The sequence below is a fragment of the Onychostoma macrolepis genome, chromosome 14 (genome assembly GCF_012432095.1).
Source record: "Onychostoma macrolepis isolate SWU-2019 chromosome 14, ASM1243209v1, whole genome shotgun sequence".
Taxonomy (NCBI): Eukaryota; Metazoa; Chordata; class Actinopteri; order Cypriniformes; family Cyprinidae; genus Onychostoma; species Onychostoma macrolepis.
The window spans coordinates 30,092,453-30,114,840 of record NC_081168.1 but is presented as its reverse complement, the minus strand read 5'-3'; positions in this window follow the sequence as shown (position 1 = coordinate 30,114,840).

Genomic DNA, 22,388 nt, shown 5'->3' with positions numbered 1-22,388 from the left:
AATGATGCATTTATATAGCGCTTTATTGTGTATTGCTGTACACCCAAAGCGCTTTACAATCATGTGTGGGGGGGGGGGTCTCTCCTCAACCACCACCATATTACAACTTTAAAGTGGTCATTTGATGCGATTTCAAGTTTTCCTTTGTCTTTGGAGTGTTACAAGCTGTTTGTGCATATACAGGTGCATCTCAATAAATTAGAATGTCGTGGAAAAGTTCATTTATTTCAGTAATTCAACCCAAATTGTAAAACCTGTGTATTAAATAAATTCAATGCACACAGACTGAAGTAGTTTACGTCTTTGGTTCTTTTAATTGTGATGATTTTGGCTCACATTTAACAAAAACCCACCAATCTATCTCAACAAATTAGAATACTTCATAAGACAGTGTCAGTCTCAACAAATTAGAATATGGTGACATGCCAATCAGCTAATCAACTCAAAACACCTGCAAAGGTTTCCTGAGCCTTCAAAATGGTCTCTCAGTTTGGTTCACTAGGCTACACAATCATGGGGAAGACTGCTGATCTGACAGTTGTCCAGAAGGCAATCATTGACACCCTTCACAAGGAGGGTAAGCCACAAACATTCATTGCCAAAGAAGCTGGCTGTTCACAGAGTGCTGTATCCAAGCATGTTAACAGAAAGTTGAGCGGAAGGAAAAAGTGTGGAAGAAAAAGATGCACAACCAACCGAGAGAACCGCAGCCTTATGAGGATTGTCAAGCAAAATCGATTCAAGAATTTGGGTGAACTTCACAAGGAATGGACTGAGGCTGGGGTCAAGGCATCAAGAGCCACCACACACAGACGTGTCGAGGAATTTGGCTAGTTGTCGTATTCCTCTTAAGTCAAGTCACTCCTGAACCACAGACAATGTCAGAGGCGTCTTACCTGGGCTAAGGAGAAGAAGAACTGGACTGTTGCCCAGTGGTCAAAAGTCCTCTTTTCAGATGAGAGCAAGGTTTATATTTCATTTGGAAACCATGGTCCTAGAGTCTGGAGGAAGGGTGGAGAAGCTCATAGCCCAAGTTGCTTGAAGTCCAGTGTTAAGTTTCCACAGTCTGTGATGATTTGGGGTGCAATGTCATCTGCTGGTGTTGGTCCATTGTGTTTTTTGAAAACCAAAGTCACTGCACCCGTTTACCAAGAAATTTTGGGGCACTTCATGCTTCCTTCTGCTGACCAGCTTTTTAAAGATGCTGATTTCATTTTTCTGCAGGATTTGGCACCTGCCCACACTGACAAAAGGCCCACAATTCACTAAAAATGTTTTTTTTTATTGGTCTTATGAAGTATTCTAATTTGTTGAGATAGATTGGTGGGTTTTTGTTAAATGTGAGCCAAAATCATCACAATTAAAAGAACCAAAGACTTAAACTACTTCAGTCTGTGTGCACTGAATTTGTTTAATACACGAGTTTCACAATTTGAGTTGAATAAATGAACTTTTCTTGTCAGGTTTACTGGGTCAGGTTTAGTCAATTAATCTGTATAGCACTTTTCACAATACACACTGTTTTAAAGCAGCTTAACAGAGTTTCATAAGATTTTTAAAATTCACTTTATTTACATTTACAGTATTTACTGTAATCGTGTGAAAATACACCAGTTCTGGGTACTGGTGTACATTTTTCTTAAGACTGTGAATCCGAATGTGAGTTATTGGCCTATTCTCAAGAAACAGGAAAATGTTAAATAAATGAATAAGTAAATAAATGAAATTTTAAAATTTAAAATATATATATATATTATTAATAACATGGCCAAAGATGATACGATTTGGATGTTTGACGGAGTATTTCTGTGCCAAATACACTCCTTCCGGGTTTGTATAATAGCTCGTTTCCACCGAGTGGTACGGGTCAGTACGGGTCAGTACGGGTCAGTACAGTTCAGTACGATTCAGGGCAGTACACCCTGATCTGGCTTGCGTTTCCACCGCCAACAGTACACTTACTTGATAGTCATGTTGTATGCTGGAAAGTAGCAATCGACGTAATTCTCGTGCAAAGAAGAAAGTGTGACATTGTCTGTGTATATGTGTGTGAAAATATCAAATGATAAAATACACTGTTATATATTTTTGTGTTTGCGCACTGATTAAACAAGCCCAACATGCAGCATTTTCATTCGGTCATGGCCCTTCATGATGTCATAAAGGGCGGAATTCCTTGTATGGGCACTTCTACTGGAAAAGCGTGCACACATCAACGTGTTTCATTCAGCTACACTGCACGGGACTCACTCGAAAATAATGTCTCCAAAGAAGTGTGGTTTTGGATGTGAGGGAAAGAAAACCTTGTTCAGCTTCCCAAAGAACCCAACGCTATGTGAACAGTGGATGCAGTTTGTTTTTCCGGGGCAGTAACAGAGTTTCGCTAGTCTGTTTGTTCCCGTAATTTAGATGACGAATATTTTATAAATAAGGCCCAGTTCGATGCTGCACATCGTTTGATACTGAAAGATGGAGCGGTCCCAGCTATAACAGATCCCAGTCGCAGTAAGTAAAACTGCATCAAATGTCTGTTTTGTTGGCAATCGGTGTGTAAGTGCTCATGACTCTTTAGCTCCACCTACAGCGCACCTCCAGGAGCTCGGCTGTTTTCAGAGAGAAGCGTAAAGCTGAATCTTTCTTTTATGAATATGATAAAACTAAAGACTTTAATTTATTTGCTTGTCAAATTTAAATTCTGAGTCAAAGAGTACACCTAGATTTTTCACCACTGCTTTATTATGCTTAGCCAGAGAGACAAGAATATAATTTATAGTAGTTTGATTGCTGACTGGACCCAAAAACATATCATCACTTTTATTTTCATTAAATTTTAAAAAAGTTTAATGCCATCCTGTCTTTGATGTCAGTTAAGCAGTTCAAAAGTGAGCTCATACCAGAATCATTGTCTTTTTGAAGCGGCAGATAAATCTGCGTATCATCGGCATAAAAATTAAACGAAACTCTGTTTCCTATGGATAGTTCCTAAAGGGAGAAGGTACAGTGAGAACAGAAGGGGGCAAGAATAGAGCCTTGAGGGACTCCACACTTTCGTGGAGCTGACACTGACATTCATTTGCCCAATTTTACATCGAAACTTCTATCTGCTAGATATGACCATTTAAGAGCTATCCCACGAAATCCAACATGGTTTTCCAGCTGAGAAACCAAAATATTATGATCAATGGTGTCGAAGGCCTCACTCAGGTTCAATAACATTAGGATCGACGAGGTTTCAGAATCAGCATTTAATAGTACGTACTGTATATCGTTTTGAACCCCTAAAAGTGCTGATTCTGTGCTATGTTTTGCCCTAAACCCAGATTGAAAAACTTAAATTGAATTATTTTCTAAAAATGATTGTATTTGAATAAAAACTACCTTCTCCAGAATCTTAGAAAGAAAAGTTTCGAGATTGGTCTGAAATTGGATAGATCAGTGGGGTCCAACCCTGTTCTCTTTAATACTGGCTGCACAATGGCACCAGGCCTGTCATCAGCCAATTATTTATTAACTTCAAAATACAGGGGCCAAAAGCATTAAAAACCTGTTTCAAGAACCATGCCGGGATAAAGTCTTGGAGACTAGTAGAGGGTTTCTTATGTTTGACAATCGCTGCCAACTCTGTCATAATTATAATAAATAGTATTACAGTATCCTGTATCTTTTATATCCTGTGTATAATGCATATCCATATCAAGTCATAGCACCAGGGCATTGTTTAATATGGCATGGTACCGTTCTGAGAATAAGCCTTTTTGAATCTCTCTTAAATTTTAATATTAAAATACATCAGTTCAGTTATGAGTTGAAGTTATCTAACATTTTGATTACTGTTGTTGTCAAAAGGCCATCCTATCATGTGCTATATATTCAATACTATGTTGTGCTTGAGTGCAGACAGCACTGAAAATCACAGAGGTAATATTATAGTTTTAAAAAATCAAGTGTCAAATAACTTCTCTTCTGTGATGTTCACCATCCATTGATTGACACTGAGGAATGCAGCTTTAGTCTTGGCTTAGTAAATCTCAAGCTTATTAAGACACTATTGACAATGCATGCACCACCATCCTTGTTATCACAAGCGTTTATGGAAAAATATCCTAATCTTTTTGTTAGCGGTCTTGAAACAAGCCAGTCAATCCATCAGAGTCAAACAACAGGTGCCTTTGTCAAAATCTAAGGGCTAGAAAGAGGCAGCAGGGCTTAGAGTTTCACTCTTTGAAAGTGATACAGGCTGTACGTCTCCCCCTCTGAATGTAGTGCTGAAGGACAGACCACCCAACTCTCAGCACTTAAAGCGGGAGTAGACGGCCTTTCACATTACTTACTACCTCACATCATGACCCCACTCTGAGGAAGTCATTCATTTGCACATGACATACTCCCCTCTTGAGCTAGAGAAATAAAAATACACACATCCAACACAGAACAAATCATTGTAAATGCATGTATCAGCATGGGCATTTTAAATCTAATTTTTATGGTCATTTGGACAATGGTGGAGAATCTACCTTCATCCACTGGCATGGGAGATGTTTTTGGTGAGTGTTCATCTGAGACGTGCACTAGAGGGACTGTGGTGAGCTGAAGGGTGTGAGTCTATTGTCCCAGCCTGATTCTGCAGTCGGCCAAGATGCTCTCATTCCACTGGCTTGTAAAGTGAACTTCCATTGGTGACGAATGACTGTGGCATTTTCAACTCTGGCCCTAGAGGCTCCTAGGGGAACCTTTACACCATTTACAGTGAACTGTGCATGGGCAGAAACTCATTATGTAGCTCCACCAAAAACACTGCATGTCAGAGAGCTCCCATTTATGTCCAGCATTTTCCATATGTTATCAAGTCATACGTGACAACTGTATATACTGGAAATATATGTTTGGTTTTTCTGAACAGAATGGTGCTAACAAGAAAGTGTGTTTGCAAGAAAACATCATTTTGAAACTTAAAAAAAAAACAATTATTTGTTTGTTTTGTTTTCAGTTAATGGATGAATTTGTTCAGAAATATGTCCCCTGAACAATTAAGTAGCATATCCCACTGCCATAGCAGCTGAATGTTGATTAAATCAGATCTAACATCTCTGAATATTAATTATCATTATTAATATTAATATTAATAATATTTTCATTATTAATATAACCCAGAGATGGGAAGTAACAAAACACAAATACTTTGTTACTGTACTTAAGTAGATTTTTCTGGTATCAGTACTTTGCTTCACTATTAATTTTTAAGATGACTTTTTACTTTCACTCCTTACATTTTTTTGCACAAATATCTGTACTTTCTACCTCTTACATTTTCAAAACAGACTCATTACTTTATTATTACTCTGTATTTGATGGCATAATATTATTTCTTGTCATTGCATACTTTTTTTTAACCTAATGTAATACAGAAAATGCGATAACCCCTGAGATATGGCAAAGAGCATTCCATCTGAGATGCTTATTTGTTCACGTTGGTATAGCTGCATGAACAAACGGTGCTTCAGCCCACCAAAACGGACAGAGCCGACAGCTATATAAGTCAGCTCTGAGTGCTGTTTCATCAGAATCTTTCAACTGATAGTGACAGTCATTGATTCGTGTGCAGCCTTATAGCACGGCAGGTTACGTAACGCTCGTTCCCTTAACTCAGGGAACTGAGGTTACGTTAGTAACTGCATTCCCTATCGAGCAGACTCTCCCGTTGCATTACGATTATTGAGAACGCATCCAATAGCACTGTGCTATAAGCAAGTGTAGAAACCATAATGAGGGGTCCTAAAAAGCATGAGCCAATGAGACCAAAGTCACCAGACTGGGGTCTGCATAACAAGACCTTCTCCACTTACGCAGGGGATTAGGCAAATTAGGCAGACAAAATCCATGCCTCAAGGGCAGGTATGTCCAAGTTACAAAACCTGGTGAAGGTAGACAGCGAAGTCCAGCCAGCAGCCGCACAGATGTCACCAACATAAACTCAGCTGGACCAACCCCAGGTGGAGGCCATTCCTCTGGTGGAGTGGGGCCCCCACTCCAATAGGACACTGTAAGTCCACTGAGGCATAAGCCAATGCTATAGCATCAACTATCCAGTGGGATAGTCTCTGTTTCATAGCTGGCAGCCCTGTAGAGTGGCCTCCGAACCATAAAAAGAGCTGCTCTGAATGTTGAAATTGGCTAGAACACTCTGCATATATTATTCTAAGTGACTAAAGCAGACAGAGTAAATTAGGACCCTACTCATCCTCTGGGTTAAGAAGAGCCAGAAGGGTGATGACTTGTGCTCTGAACGGAGTAGAAAGCACTTCAGGCACATAGCCACATCTTGGTTTGAAGACGACTCTACAGTCATTAGGCATGAAGCACTGACTGACCGCGCTTGTAAATCGCCCACTCGCTTGACCGAAGCTAAAGCCAGAAGAAGGGCAGTCTTAAGCGTCAGGAGCCGTAATTTGACCAACTAGAGGACTTTGGAAAAGTCCTGTGTCGGCATAGTATGAGGACGAGGTAGATTCAGTATCCGAGCTCCCCTCAGGAATGTAACGACAAGCCAACTGACTGGCCAGCCACTAGAATGTGATTCACCGTGATACCATATATACTTTGAGCATGGAAGGGGTACACCCCTTATCCAGCAGCTCTTGCAGAAAGGTTAGCACCGAGGACACGTCACAAGCGGGAAGGGTGGGTCCAGCTTGAACAGAGCTTCCATCGCCCAGAGCAAAGTGGGGGAATGCCGAGCTAGTGCAAGATTTCTTTGAGGGCAGTCTGGCCCTCTTCCACTCCGCATTTAAATTCAGGATGGCTTCTGCAGCTCAGAAGCTGGGTTGGAGACAGTGCAGGATTCACAGGCTGCTAGGAGGATGGAGCCTTCTGGCAATTTGAACCAGCTGCCAAACTAGAACGCTTTGGCAGGAAGTGATGCATAGCCTGCGATGACTTCTGTGCCACCGTAAAGTGCTCAGCAAAACTATCCATGGCAGGGTTGAAAAATCCTGTGGGGGAAACATGGAAGTCAAGGTAGGCAACCTTGTCAATGCTATAGTGGAGGTGGTCCTGCAGGGCTTGGAAGGGGCCTTCTATCCCAGGGCCAATGGAGGGCAGAGATGCGCAGCGACCACCTCTTCTAGAGGGGGGAGCTTGCCACACTCGTGATGCGACATTGGAAACAACGCTGCTGAAATTTCAACCACCTTAAGGTAGTGTACGCGCTATTCCAGATAACTCTGTGGGTGGGGATGAAAGAGGTCATTCAGACCACAATACACAGGGCCCAAAGTCATCAGTGGACAAAGGACTGGTCTGCTTCTATTGCCAGCAGCCAGGACACAAAGCACAAGTGCGCAAAGCCAACCTAACTGATTTTGTTATCAACTAAGAGGGGAGGACAATGTTACAGACTCTGTAGGGGAGAGTCAGTCTGCATGTGATGTGACTGTTGATGGACAATCATTGACAGCTCTGTTAGACACTGGTAGCTCTCTTCTTACACCATGTTTTGTGTCAAATGTCAGCTATGTTAATACAACCTGTTCTGCGTGAATGGGGACATAAAGCAGTACATGAGCTGAATTAATCTGTGTGTACAAGATCCCCCGAACTTGCTGAATATTGCAATAGTTGACAACCTATTTGTAGACATGAATTTCAGAACCTGTTTCTGCTACTGAAACAGTAAATATGTCATGTCCTGCTATTACTCAAACACAAGCTGGAGTTGGAGACTGGACTTTTGAACGGGGGAACCAAGGGCCCTTGAAAGCCACCCTGTCAGAACATCACCATGGACATTGTAAGGCCACTTGAAAGAAGTAGTGCGGGACATCAGTCCATCCTGGTGATGAGTGATGACTGAAGCCTTCCTACTATGATTCATCACCACACCCAAGATCATCCATGCCCTCGTCCAGCTGTTCTCCAGGGTAGGAAGTTATAACGGACCACAGAACAAACTTCAGGCCACAGCTAATGGGACAAGTACAGTGGTATTTAGGCATCTCTGCCATCATGACCATCAAGTCCATACCATCCACAGATGGCCTGGTGGAAAGACGTAATCAGATGCTGAAGAACGTGCTGCGGAAATTCATTGCAGAAACGAGAAAAGACTGGGACAATTGGCTACCCTGTGTGTTATTTGCTTATAGCAGTGGTTCCCAATTCTGTTAACATGTTACTCCTGTTAACAACATCAACAAACAAATTATTGGCCAAGTGGCAAGGGCCATACATTGTGGTGTGGAGGAAGAGGCTGGCAAACCTGCTGAAGGAGTGGCGAGAGCCACCCAGTAAGATGATGAAACATCACTCCTGGTATGGAAGGTGGAAGATGTTGAGGGTGAGAGACCAGAACCAGAGGCAAAAGCACTATATGCATCAACAGTGGACCTAGATCTCCTGTGGAACACCAAAATGCCAGAACTGCGACACCTCCTGGACCAATTTCTTGCTTTGTTCCCCCTGAGGTCTGAGCAGACTGAGCTTACCCAACACATCATCAACCTGACTGATCCAACACCATCAAGGCAGTGACCTTACCAGGTACCTGAGACATTAATGGACCCTTTAAAGAAAGGACAATTAAGGAACTGGGAGTAATAGAGCCCTCCATGAGTGAGTGGAGCAGACCCTTGGTCACTGTCCCAAAGAAGGATAGGATCCCATGTGTATCAATTTCCATAAGCTGAATGCACAATTAAGGTTTGATGCCTATGCAATGCTGCAAGTCGACGAATTATCGAAGAGGACTGGACAGGCACAGTGTAGCACCTCCCTGGACGTGTTAGGAGTGCTGGCAGATGCCCCTTGATCCACCCTCCAGACCATACATTGCATTCCAAGGTTGTACCAGTTTACTTCCCCTTTGGCCTGCAAGGGGCACCTGCCACATTCCAAAGGTTAATGAATCTAAGGTTGCGAGGGATGGTCTGCTGCCTACTTAGATGACATAATGATCCATAGTAACTCCTTGGCAGAGCATCTGAAACTAGGGGATTAAAGAGGCAGTGTTGGCACTGAACATGGCAAGTGTGAATGGGCTTAGCAGGAGCCCGAGATCCAAGATGAAGAAGGAGGTGAGGTCTATTCTGGGGCATGTAGACTGGTTCGGGAGATTTGCTCCAAACTTTGGCTTGATTGCAGAAACTTTGACCTATTCAGTAAAGCAATGAAAAATTGAAATGTGTGGGCCAAGGAATGTGAAATCGCATTTAACACCTCAACGAAGAAGGTGTGTTCCAACCTGGTCCTACAGAGTCTAGACTTCTCCTGGTGTTTCCTGGCACAGGTGGGTGCACCTCCACCAGAAAGCACTGGGAGCCCTCCAACCGTATAATTTCGAGGTACTGTACAGCATTCACCTGGCAGACACAATTTTATCATATTTTATTATCAGTTTTATCATATTCATTAAATGAAGGCTGACAGCTATACACGTGCATATTTTAATCAACTTTTGCAGTAGTCTTTTGGTAAATCCAACATCGAGTACTTGATTTTGTGTGGCAAAATTGCATCCTTCCACTAGAAGACATTGTCTGTTAAATTATCCATTACACATTTGCATTTATTAATTAAACAGATGCTTTTATCCAATGCGTCTTACAAATGTGGAATACAACAAGCGATCCATCTTAAGGAGGCAATAACAGGAGAAGTGTTAGCAATACAAAGTTTCAAACGTTTTGTGGGTAAGACTTTAGTTTAGAGACCAATTCTCACTATTACCTAGTTTCTTATTAGTATGCATGTTACTAGCATATGACTGTATATTATTACTTATAAAGCATATATTAATGCCATATTCTGCATGACCTAATTTTAGATCCCTTAATCCTACCCCATACCTAAACAACTACCTTACTATTACGAAGCAGCAAATTGGGAGTTTATGGAGACAAAAGTCATAGTTAATAGTTAGTTAATAGTGAGAATTGGTCACCAAGCTAAAGTGAGACCATTTGGTTACACTTTATTTTAGTGTCCTTGTTACAGTGTAATTATACATTTAAATAATGAATAATATTAATTAACTACATGTACTTACTATATGGTTAGGGTTAGGATTAGGGTATGGTTTAGGGTTACTTGCATGTAATTATGCATAATTTATTGTTATTATAATAGTAAGTACATTTGACGTGTAACAAGGACATCTTTAATAAAGTGCTACCGACCATTACATGTCATAACTGTTCCTATAATGTGTATTTTAGTGTGATTGTAACGCTGTATTGACCAGTGCCAGCACAAGCACAAACCAGGACCATTATTATTATTATAAATCCTAACATTTTATAATAAGATATACAGTGTGTGTAAACGATAATCATGAGTTACACGCCTATTAAGGTGAATTATTGTAATTGGGTGAGATATGTTATATATGGTACATATATTTTATTTATTTATTTATTGGTTGGACCTGTATTTTTTTTTTTTTTACATTTGCTGTTGCATACAAAGGTGTTGATATTGTAGCGGATATGCTAGCAAACCCATATATGTACTGCAAATATTTGTTTTCCAGATGTATTTTAACCTGCTGAAGTATATGTTCTCCAAGCACCATGACAATGTATGTGCTGTTTACTGATGAAGAGATGAGACATGATGTGAATTTGAATAAAAGTGACTTCGGATAACTATGAGGTGCTTGCTTTAGATCACAAATTAGGTGAAAACAGAAATGTCATTAATGTGGTACTTCTGAAAGAACATGAGTGAATAAACTGGGATATTAATCACTGCATGAAAAACAATAGCTTTTGTCATGGAAAGTCATGTCCATGATTAATTTTTTGGTCAAATCGCTTACCTCACCATACACTTTGTTTCTTACAGCAAAAACATCTGGCTGACAGGTTTCTCTGGCTTTTAAAAAGTTTTTTAAAGAGTCATTTTATTCCACTGAACAGGGAGAGGAAGGTACAAGATCTGCCAGAAAGGACTACAATCCATGATTACATCACAGCTTTGAGCCCTTGTTAGACAACAAGTCAGAGGAACAAGGTTATGTCCTGAAGACGGTAATCCAGCAAACTAAAGACACTGAATCTTCCGTTATCTTTTCACCTGATTAACATTATTATTGCAGCATTTCTCATGGCGAAACTATCACATGGATGCCAGCTGTGACTCTTTGACCTTATATGAGACTAGTGTGTAATACACTCAAACAGTGCAGAGATTGAACTGTAATGTGTAACATCAGATAATATAAAATGACTTCAAACTGAAAGAGAGGTCTAAGTATGTCTGCAAGCAAAAGAATTCCTAAGCAAAACATTTTGAACACATTTTAAATTATATAATAGACCTCGAGTTGAAAATGAAGACAAAATGTGTTGTGACATTTTGTGGTTTTGAAACATAAGTGGTTTCATGTTCATAGTCAGTGTGATGGACTACACCTGTGGTTACCCTGCCATGCTCAGGTTTTTATGTGGAAGCATGGGATTCATAAAGCACAGACTCCGGACATTTTTTAAACAAGTGTCTATCCATTTAAAATCTCTACTAATATCCTGCCTCATAAAAACAAAGAAATCTATTACAATTTGAAGATATTTTTTTCTTCTTATTTAACACAACGGAGCATGAGTTCTCAGTTCTCTCTTGCATCTGTTAACAAGAACTACCAGCACAATGAGAACAATCTTAAGACCACCTCATTTCTGCTCACCATCTGACATCCTGACACCTGCTGCAATGATCCGTGGCATCCATTACATAAGGAGCAACCTTTAATATCCACCACCTGCCTTTAAAAGTGTGAAACCTTTTCATCTACATAGCGATGTATTAACACTTCACTTTAATATCCCTCAATTAGAAAAGGTACAAAATAGGGAAATGTTTAGACTTACATAAGAGCCTCACTTGTAAAATCTCTTAACACGGAGCAATGGCATGCCACGGCAAACTATGAAGTAATGACTGTTTTTGATGTTGAGCATTAATGCATTGGTACAGCACTACAGTCGGGAAAGATTCACTCTTGTTGAATATATTTACTGTATAACATTACTTGACCATCAGGCAAAAAGACATTTATGTGTATGTGTCACGTTTCATAGGCTATGTTCAGACTTCAGGCAAATCAGATTTTTTTTCTCAAATCAGATCTTTGCAAGCATGCTGTCCGCACTATTAATTGCAAGTGATCAAGTCAGACTTGTGTGTCCAGACATAACCAACTTATCTGCGTGGATTGCTTTTGGTATGACGCAGGCATACTCTTGTCTTTGACGAGGCTTTTAAAATAGATGCAAGAAAAATGAAGATGCATCATCTCAATCTCCATATAACCACACTGTCGAGTCACGGTGCAGAACTCCTCTGTCACACAAGAAACTTCAGCGCCGGAGGAGACTGGTATATATTGTGATGTTCTGTGCTGTAGATTGAATACTGTATGAATATTTCTGGCATTTCCATTATCACTGTGTGTCACATTAAGAGTGATGCTAAATACATTTTAAAATCCAATTTGAGCAGCCAGACGCATCAGTAAAAATCCATTTGGAATCACATTTCACACCACCTCCAAATATGGTTTGAATGTGTTTTGGAAAAATCTGATATTTTTTCTCTTCAAATTTTCAAAAACCCATCTGGATAATATCTGGATATGCAAAAAATCAGATTTTTGCTCATAGTCTAAACAAGGCCATAGATGTACTAGTAGTGTTTAACAATAGACTAGGAAGTTGTGAATATTGTACTTTACTTATTACTGGTTCTGGGCTGCATTTCCCCAAAGCATCGTAAGTTTAAGTAGATCGCAGAACCATTGGCACCAATGGCCTCTATGATCAACTTAGCTCATGATGCTCTTGAGAGGCGCAGCCCTGGCCTATATAAAACTTGCCACCATGATGGGTTTTGACTAAGGAGTTTTGACTTTTTTTAGCATGTTGACATGCGGTTAATGGCATTTTAGGCACTTTGCTAGTACCAGATTGAAGTCTAATTGCTTAGAAAATTAATAAAAGATTTAGAATGATCAGAACTAGCATTAGTGATGCTTGTCATAGCAATAACACTAATTAACTTTTGTATTAAGTGTTTATACTCACAAAACAATGCAGCACAGAAATGTGCATTTAGCTCAGATAAGGAGCCAACATCCTGTTGAGGCATCTACTTAGATCAACCAGAGATGAAGAAACAGCTGTCAAGTCAGGTTGCAGACAGCGGTTAAAAATGCTGAAAGAGAAGTCATCCAAGCAGAGGCAGGACACCGTGCATTGACCTTGGCTCTGTGTCAGTATTGTGGAACTTTGAAATCTCTAAAAATAAAAGGCAACATGAAAAAACAGGCTTACATCACCCTGAACCACACTGAACATTCAAGTGGAATTAACTAATGTGTCTCTATTTGTCAAACGTTGACAGTTCATGTTTTTTGGGCAGCTTGAGGATTTGATTTATTTTTGTAGAAGTCTTGAGATAATTTGCACCCTCTAGTGTTTGAGAGTCAAGTGTCAGGCAGGTCGGGCCAATATAAGGTAGAGCGAGTGCTCAGAACAGACGGTATTACCTGTAATTTCACTATGCATTTCACGTGCATGCAATAGCAACAGGGTGAAATGTTTGCAGCATATTCTTGCTTGCAAAAGAATACAAAAATAAATGCTAATTCAAAATAATTCAAAAATAAATTTATTTGCTTGTTTGTTTCAAACGTCTCCAGATAGTGTACTGTTTCAAATAAGTATATATGAAGTATTTCCTGGGCAGGTTAAATCAGGCTCCTAATTACCAGGAGCCTGTACCATGAAGCCGGATTAGTTGGCTAGCCAGGTAAATTTCAGTTTAGTTTGCACCAATCCTGGGTTTTAGGTACCATGAAAGTGGTTTGGCTTTTAGCAGCATTCATTGCTGTAGTAACCTACACTCCAAGGCTAACCTGCTCCGGGGCAGGTTATGTTCTGGTTTAGAGATCTCAAACTGAAATTGGACCAATCAGATGAGAGCAAAGTGACATGTCTGACACAAAAAAAGTAACTCCCCCAGTTTCTCTTGCTCCAAATTAAAAGTCACTAGTACTAAAAAAATTGTCTGGCTTTAATGATAATTACTTAGAGTTATTTTATATGATTTATATAATTATATGATTTATATTATTATTAATCCATTGCACACAAGCAATTTTAGTTTAACAGTTATTATAAATCATTTATTTTAAACGAATGTTAATATATACAGATCATATGCTATATAAATAAGTTAGAATCAATAGATAATGCTTTAAAAATTACTATGTGACCCTACATGTTCGAGTCTCTATCGCTGTATATTTCCAACTATATAAACTAATTTAACAAGTTTCACTTGTGACTGCACTGATAAAGCAAGATAATTTCTTTTATTTGTCCTCTTTCATGAACAAGTACTTTTTTTATTGTAAATGCATTTAAATTCATCATATTCTTCAATCTCTTAACCTTTAACCGAGGCTCGTGATTGGCTGTTCGCCAGTGATGTCACACATTCATGTGCATGCACTCCACAAACTCAGGATCAAAACCTGAGCTGACAAAGAAGGTTGATGATCAGCATCATGGTACCAACAAAGCCGGATTGGAGTGGTTTGGTTTTGTCAACTCAAAACTAGTCCTGTAACTCTGAATTTGTTCATCTACCATCATGGTACAGGGAATCTGTGACAATGTTCTCCATATCAACTTTTGTCTGTAAATTGAATATTTTGTCATCCAAATTAATTAAAAATTCTATCAGAATGTCATTCTGTATATATATATTTTTTTAAATGCAAGATATTTGAAGCTCTTTTGTTTGCATAAACAGTTCATAGTGATCAAAAAAGACAAAAAAAAAAAAAGTCAAAAGTAGTGTATGTGTTATATGATAGTTTTAAAGTTCATCAATATGTTCATCAAAAGCAGCTCTAAAATCAAACTTATCACATCAGATCTGGTGTCAATGGTGTTTGGTCACTAGACAAACAAGATAGAAAAGTGTTTGATTTCATTAATGTCCAAATTGCGGCACATTTGATTTGGAGGGCAAGATTTTCAGTGGCAAGTGACTTAAAGTGTTAGTTCAAGCCCAAAATGATCCATAAGACGACTTTGGATTATATTCAAAACACATAAGAAATTATTAATAAGAGATTTCTGTCCCTCCACTGAAAGCCAATTCCACCAAACACATTTCAAAAAGAGTTTGTAAAAGAAAATAATCGCTTTATATGATGAACAGATTTAATTAGGGTTTTATTAATAGGAAACTAATCAATGCATATACATAGAGAAAAAAAGGTAAACAGCAGTTCAAACGTGCTTGATTGATGAGTGAGAACAAAGTGAGTGAGTTCTTGCGTGTTATATGCTCTTTTTACGCACAAATTTTTAGAAATATCATTTTTTTGGTGGAATGAACTTGGTGGAATAGTAGAACTTACAATGGAAGGACAGAAATCATTTATTTATAAAATATTCGTTGATTTTTCAAAGATGAATGAAAGTCTTATGAGTAATGGAATGTCTGTTTGTCTCACCAAGAGTGAAGATTCTTGAAAAGTTCTCCTTTTGTGTTCCACAGAAAAAGTGGCAGCATATAGGTTTGGAACCACATGAGACTAAATAAAGTTTCTGTCTGTGCCTAGTAATTAGTGGATAACTTATGGATAGTTTGATGGGGTTTGATGTGATATTTGACAGTTTTAAAACAGAAATGCATTCCAATTGATGAAAGAGCCTGAATAAGGCAAACAGATACAGAGAGAGTGAGAGAGAGAGAAACAGAGGGAGTGACCAGCTGGATTACCATGTAAATAGTTGTGAAGATAGGTAGAGTCTGGACGTGTGCCAGGAGTCTACAAAGGGCTCCTAACATCTGTTTGACGGCACATTTCTGCTCTGTGTTTGAGCAAGAAAAACACTCTTGCTTGGAATGAGTCGATTGCACATGATCATGCATAGAGACGGTCGCATCAAAAATAAGCAGCTCTGGAGTAACACAGTCACACACTGGCCACATTACTTTAAATGACACTTTGGCGTTTCCAGGAATGCTGTGAAGGAAAACTTTGAAGGCGATCCAGCCGATCGTTTCTCACAACTGTGAATTTATCTGTTGTATCAGTCATTCCATGAATATCGAACATTCCGTGATGCGAGGTGCTTGTACGCCATGGAAAATGCAGACCTCACAATTTATCTGCCCCGTAACAAACTGATTGAAATACATTGTGATCATGAAGTCATCAGTCTAGGAGTCTGATGATCACTTAAATCTGCCAATCAAAGCAAAATCAACTTCACTGTCTGGTTCATTGGAAGTTAATTTGCCTTAATTGGTCTTGACATTGAAAGAAAATGGGGCAAACCTCAAGTTAGGAACAGAAAAATTAACATACAAATCCAAATTGTCAAGTGGCCACAGCATATAAAAAGACTCAAGTGGATAAAGGAGCACCAGTGGTAACAGTGGTCGAGGGGCAATAATATGGGGGTGGTGGTTTTTTTCCCCCTCAGCCCTATACCTGGAGCATATGAAACTAATTTGTATAACAAATGTTGGTTTTAGACGGCATTCCTCAACCACTGATGGCTCCTCAAGGCCTGGAGAGCCCCATTCGTTAGAGCTTAAGGCAAAGCAAACAAATTAATTAACACTATCTTTACTAGGGAAGGCCAAGCCAAGCAAAGGCTGAAACACAATACCATTACCTAAATTTGCATGCATTTGTCCATGTCTTCTCTCAGCTCCGGCTCTACGTGCGTCTCGCCCTTGACTGAAGTTGGAGGACCACCTGCATGAAAGAAGAGACCCAGCCTGTTATGTCTCAGTGATGGAAAAAAAATAACACAGAATCCAGCTCTGCAAACAGCTCGCTGCACGGATCATTTTTCTGCGCCGCACTGGACACGAGAGTAAAATAAGAACAGATGATATCATACGCGGAACAGAGGTGCTTGCGCTTTGTCTGATTTAAACGCTTTACGAAGTGCCCAATGTGCCATCACCAGAATGGAGTTGAGTCAAGAAACCTCCAAAAGACAGAACCAGACCAACAGCAGAGCCCCTAAAGCCCAGACCAACACTACAACCAAGCTCCAGACCTCCAAACACCCAGAGCAAGACCTGTTAAAACCCAAACTCCAGACCCAGACCAATCGTGGACCTTCCAAGACCCAGACCAAACCTTATACTTACATACACTATTTGGACAAAAGTACTGGGACACCCCCTTCTACTTAACAGGTTTGACTTCTTTAGCAATTTCCATGAGTACTTTCCTTTAGTATGGGTACAGTCATTTTAGACACTTCCAAAACTATTGCAACAGAGATGGAAATACAGTTTTTAAATACATTAAAAACTGTGTTTCCATCTTATGTTGCCACAGTTTTGGAAGTGCCTTTTTCTGTTGTAAAGAAGGAGGTGTCCCAATACATTTTGTCCATATAGTGTATGTACAAGTCATTGGTGTTTGGTGATGAGTTTTTGGCTCAAGGTCTGCATTTAAAGTCACACCAGAGGTGTTCAGATGGGATTGGGACTTGGCTTTCTACAGACCAGCCAAGTTCTTCCACAGTGACTCGATCAATCTTTTTTTTTTTTTGAACCATGCCTTATACACAGAGGCATTGTCATGTTAGAATAGAAAGGGGTGTGTCCAAACTGTTACTATAAAATTAGAAGCGCACAATTCCCTAGAATATCATTATATGCTTAAACATTAAGATTTGTACTCATGGACATACTACTAGTAAAGTAGTCAAACTTGTTCATTAAAGGGGGTGTCCCAATACTTTTGTCTATATAGTGTATGTTGAAAATCCTTAGTTATATTACTATATCTTAAACTTGTTGGATTGCTGTTCTGGATCATTGTGACCCAATTTAAAACCAAGTCACCTTTATTTCAATAAAGATTGTGTCAAAGCAGCTTTATAGTGTCAAACAGGAAAATATTTCATCAATAATGCAAGAGGACTAAAATAAATAGTTAAATGGTTAGTTCATCCAAAAATGAAAAGTAGCCCATCTCCCCCAACTCACCCTCAAGGCATCCTAGGTGTATATGACTTTCTTCTTTCAGACGAATCCAATCAGCGTTATATTAAAAAATGTCCTGGCCCTTTCAAGCTTTATATTGGCAGTGGGCAGGTGCTTTCGTTCAACAGTCCAAAAGAAGTGCAGTAAAGCACATCCATCCATAATAAACAGTGCCTCACACAGCTCCGAGGGGGGTGATTTAAAGGCCTTCTGTAATGAATCGATGCGTTTTTGTACAACCCGAATTCCAGAAATGTTGGGACGTTTTTTTTATTTGAATAAAATTAAAACTAAAATACTTTCAAATCACATGAGCCAATATTTTATTCACAATAGAACATATAAAACATAAATGTTTAAATGGAAAAATTTTACACTTTTATCCACTAAATGGGCTAATTTCAAATTTGATGCCTGCTACAGGTCTCAAAAAAGTTGTCACGGGGGCAACAAAGGGCTGAAAAAGGTCTCCTCAGGGCTAAAGAGGAGACCTACCAGCATGTTATCAGCGTTCGGTTCAAAAGCCAGCATCTCTGATGGTATGGGGGTGCATAAGTGCATACGGTATTGGCAGCTTGCATGTTTTGGAAGGCACTATGAATGCTGAAAGGTATATAAAGGTTTTAGAGCAACATATGCTCCCCTCCAGATGTCTATTTCAGGGAAGGACTTGTGTATTTCAGCAGGACAATGCAAAACCACATACTGCAGCTATTACAACAGCATGGCTTCGTAGTAGAAGAGTCCGGGTGCTGAATTGGCCTGCCTGCAGTCCAGATCTTTCACCTTTAGAGAACATTTGGCGCATCATTAAACGAAAAATACGTCAAAGACGACCACAAGCTCTTCAGCAGCTGGAAACCTATATCAGGCAAGAATGGGACCAAATCCCAACACCAAAACTCCAGAAACTCATAACGATGCCCAGACGTCTTCAAACTGTTTTGAAAAGAAGAGGAGATTCTACACCATGGTAAACATGCCCCCGGCCCAACTATTTTGAGACCTGTAGCAGGCATCAGATTTGAAATGAGCTCATTTTGTGCATAAAATTGTAAAATTTCTCAGTTTAAACATTTGTTATGTTTTCTGTGTTCTATTGTGAATAAAATATTCATGTGATTTAAAATTCTTTTAGTTTTCATTTTATTCAAATTTAAAGAACGTTCTAACATTTCCGGAATTCAGGTAATAAGAAAAATATCCATATTTAAAACATTATAAATCGTTTTCTCTAACTTCTGCATGTGCTGGTGAAAAGTGACAAATGCAGAAGTAAGATAAAATAGTTTCTAACATTTTAAATATGGATATTTTTCTTACAATAACGCATCGATTCGCCAGAGATTATCTTTCTATTGGAGGGTGAGAGGGTCTGTATACTTACTATTGGAGAAAGCGTAACAGTCAACTTGGATCATGTGTGCCTTAATAACCAATCACAAAACAGCCTTGACGTCATTGAATTTCAGTCAAGAGTTGTGTCGGCCGTTCACAGATACCATAGGAATTAATGAGAAGTGCCACCTGTCGTTGAATCCCACTTGTCGCAAAAAGTCAGTGTCTTCTCTTATAGAACGGCATTTGTTTTGGTGTAAACTAAAATATTTAAATCCAAAAGTATTGTGTAGTGTGAAACATGTTGAAGATTAGCCGATAGGCCGTTGATTCGTTAAATGATGAGCTGTTTCTTCTAAAAAGCTGTTTATTCAGCATAGAGAAGCCTCTCCTCCATTGACATCCATTCAAAAAAAAAAAAAAAAGCCTCTGGTCTCCTTTCAGTTAGCATTAACCATTATGCTTTTTTGGCTAAAGGTTGCAGGCTTGCCTTCTAGTGGCTTTGAATTCAGCACAGGAGGCCTTTCACCACCCAGAGGCACTTTTTATTATGGATGGATGCGCTTTATTGGACAGTCTTTTGGACTGTTGAACAGAAACACCCACCCACTGCCATTATAAAGCTTGAAAGAGCCAAGATATTTTTTTATTTTTAATATAAGTCCGATTGGATTCGTGTGAAAGAAGAAAGTCATATACACATAGGATGCCTTGAGGGTGAGTAAATCATGGGCTAATTTTCATTTTCGGGCGAACTAACCCTTTAATGTTTCAGTTAAAGTCAGTACATGATTCAGTGATGTCATCATCCAGTTTAGCTCTCTTCCAATAATGTCTGCAATCAGTCAAGTGTCCTCAACTAAGCAAGCCAAAGGCGACAGTGGCAAGGAACCAAAACCCCATCAGTGACAGAAAATTGAGAAACAACCTTGGGAGAAACCAGGCTCAGTCGGGGGCCGGTTCTCCTCTGACCAGACCAAATCAGCATGGCGTGGTTTAATTCTAGGCTGCAACACAGGTCAGATTAAGCAGAGGACTTGTCTGATTCTTAGTTTAAACTCCTGAATACATCGTAAAGTCTTGGCCACTTCTAAAAGGTGTTGAATTAGTTCCGGCATGCCTGAAGAGACAAGCAACTGATTTATATCTAACATGCCATTCAAATAAAAGTTTAACACAAGCTGGTGGAGGATCGTGGTGCAACCTTTAAGCGAGAGCAAGAATCTGCGGGACTGAAAATATCTAAAATACCAAATAAACAGGTAAAATACTGACCTCAATTTATGGCCCAAATTTGATTAAATTGCAAGACTTTATTCTCCGTGAAGATTGAGAAAGGCACTGGAGCATGAGGCATGATCTTGAGGTCGTTATCTTCCCTATATGTCCCCGGAGCATATGGGAACATTTTCTACACTCACTCATAAATCAAACATGTCAACTATAAAATATAGCTGACCAGCAACAGATGTCCTTATAGATTTTTTAAAAAAGGAAACAAAAAAAGGAATCTAAATTTCACAAGTTCTAAATTTTACAGCTAACACAGAGAATGCAACCCGCTGAGTTCTCGCAAGCGGTTTCTGTGCAAATTACTGGATGAGGTGTGCATGTGAACGCTCAAAGCATGAGGCAGCAGTGCACTCACACCATAGACCACCTGCAGTTATCACTCCCTCTGGGCTGAAGATCAACTACGGCTCTCTCTCACAGGGTTCATTCAATACTATGGTGATGTTTTTTTTTATTTATTTTTTTTATTGTAGCCAATGTGAGACTGGCACCACTTCTGAAAACCAGTTTCCGATGAGCTAATGCTTGAACTTCAAAAGGCGTTCTCCATTACATTTTCAGTCAGGATACCTGAGAATTGGGGAGAAAAAAAAAATATATATATATATTTTGATTCAGATGGCAATTGAGTGTAAAACAGTGAGAAACATAAGGAATCTGGGCTCCATACAAAAAATGCAAATGTGTCACACGATAGGGCTTATACTATGGGGCTGTTGATTGGTTTACAAACATTCTTCAACATTTTATTTATTTTTATTTTTTTATTTTTTGAGGAAAAAATAAGAAAAAAAATAGACTCATTGCACCTTCATAAAAGTCCAAAATAAGGTGCATTAAAATTAAACAAAATACAAATAGACGAATGCAAATAGCGACTTGTATATTCTAATAATGAGAGAGAGACACTGAATGTATCCGATTGCACAGGTTTCCAATTAAAAAAAACAAAACTGGAATGCTTTAAACCTATGACTCACAGCAAATATGCTGTACACGAGTAGCATTCTATCTGAGTATCAAAAGACATAACTCATATCAATAGTCCTTCCTTTGTGAAGGAAACACTGGGCTACATATAAGAACAACACTGACCTTTTTAACTATTCAGACATTAAACACAGAGCAGATATTTGACAAGCCATATCTTTATGAGTGTGTCGGACACATCAGAGATGTGTTTTATAGATGCAACCCTGCTCTTGATTTGTGAGGTGCACATGGTTTGCCGGTCGCCTCTGGCAGCACTCAGCATGCATCATTTCCTACAGAAGAACCCATATGAAGTTTGTGGTCATCTGGTGTTATTTCTCATTCCTATTTCGTGTGACGCATACATTTCACATTTTATGAAATTCCGTCTGCCATGCATTCCCTGTACCGCTCAGCTTTAATAAAATACATCATCAACATTTTGTATTTCTTTGCTCCTTTAATTTCTGCAGTAGATATCCAACAGCTGGTCTGGAGAGGGGGAGGAAACACCTGCTTACACAGGGGAGGTGGAGAAAGGAAATCTATGAAAACCTCAGACTGAGGCTGTGTCTCAATACCTACAGAGATGCCTACCTAGACAGCATCTTTGGCCATCACTTGCATGCAGCAACTTCAAAACCCAGTGAAGTGGACTAATTAGACAGTGATTTGAGATGTGTTCTGTTTTTGGATGATCCACCAAAATATTCTTATAAAGCCCAGAAATAATACACACAAATGTGATGCCTAAAAAT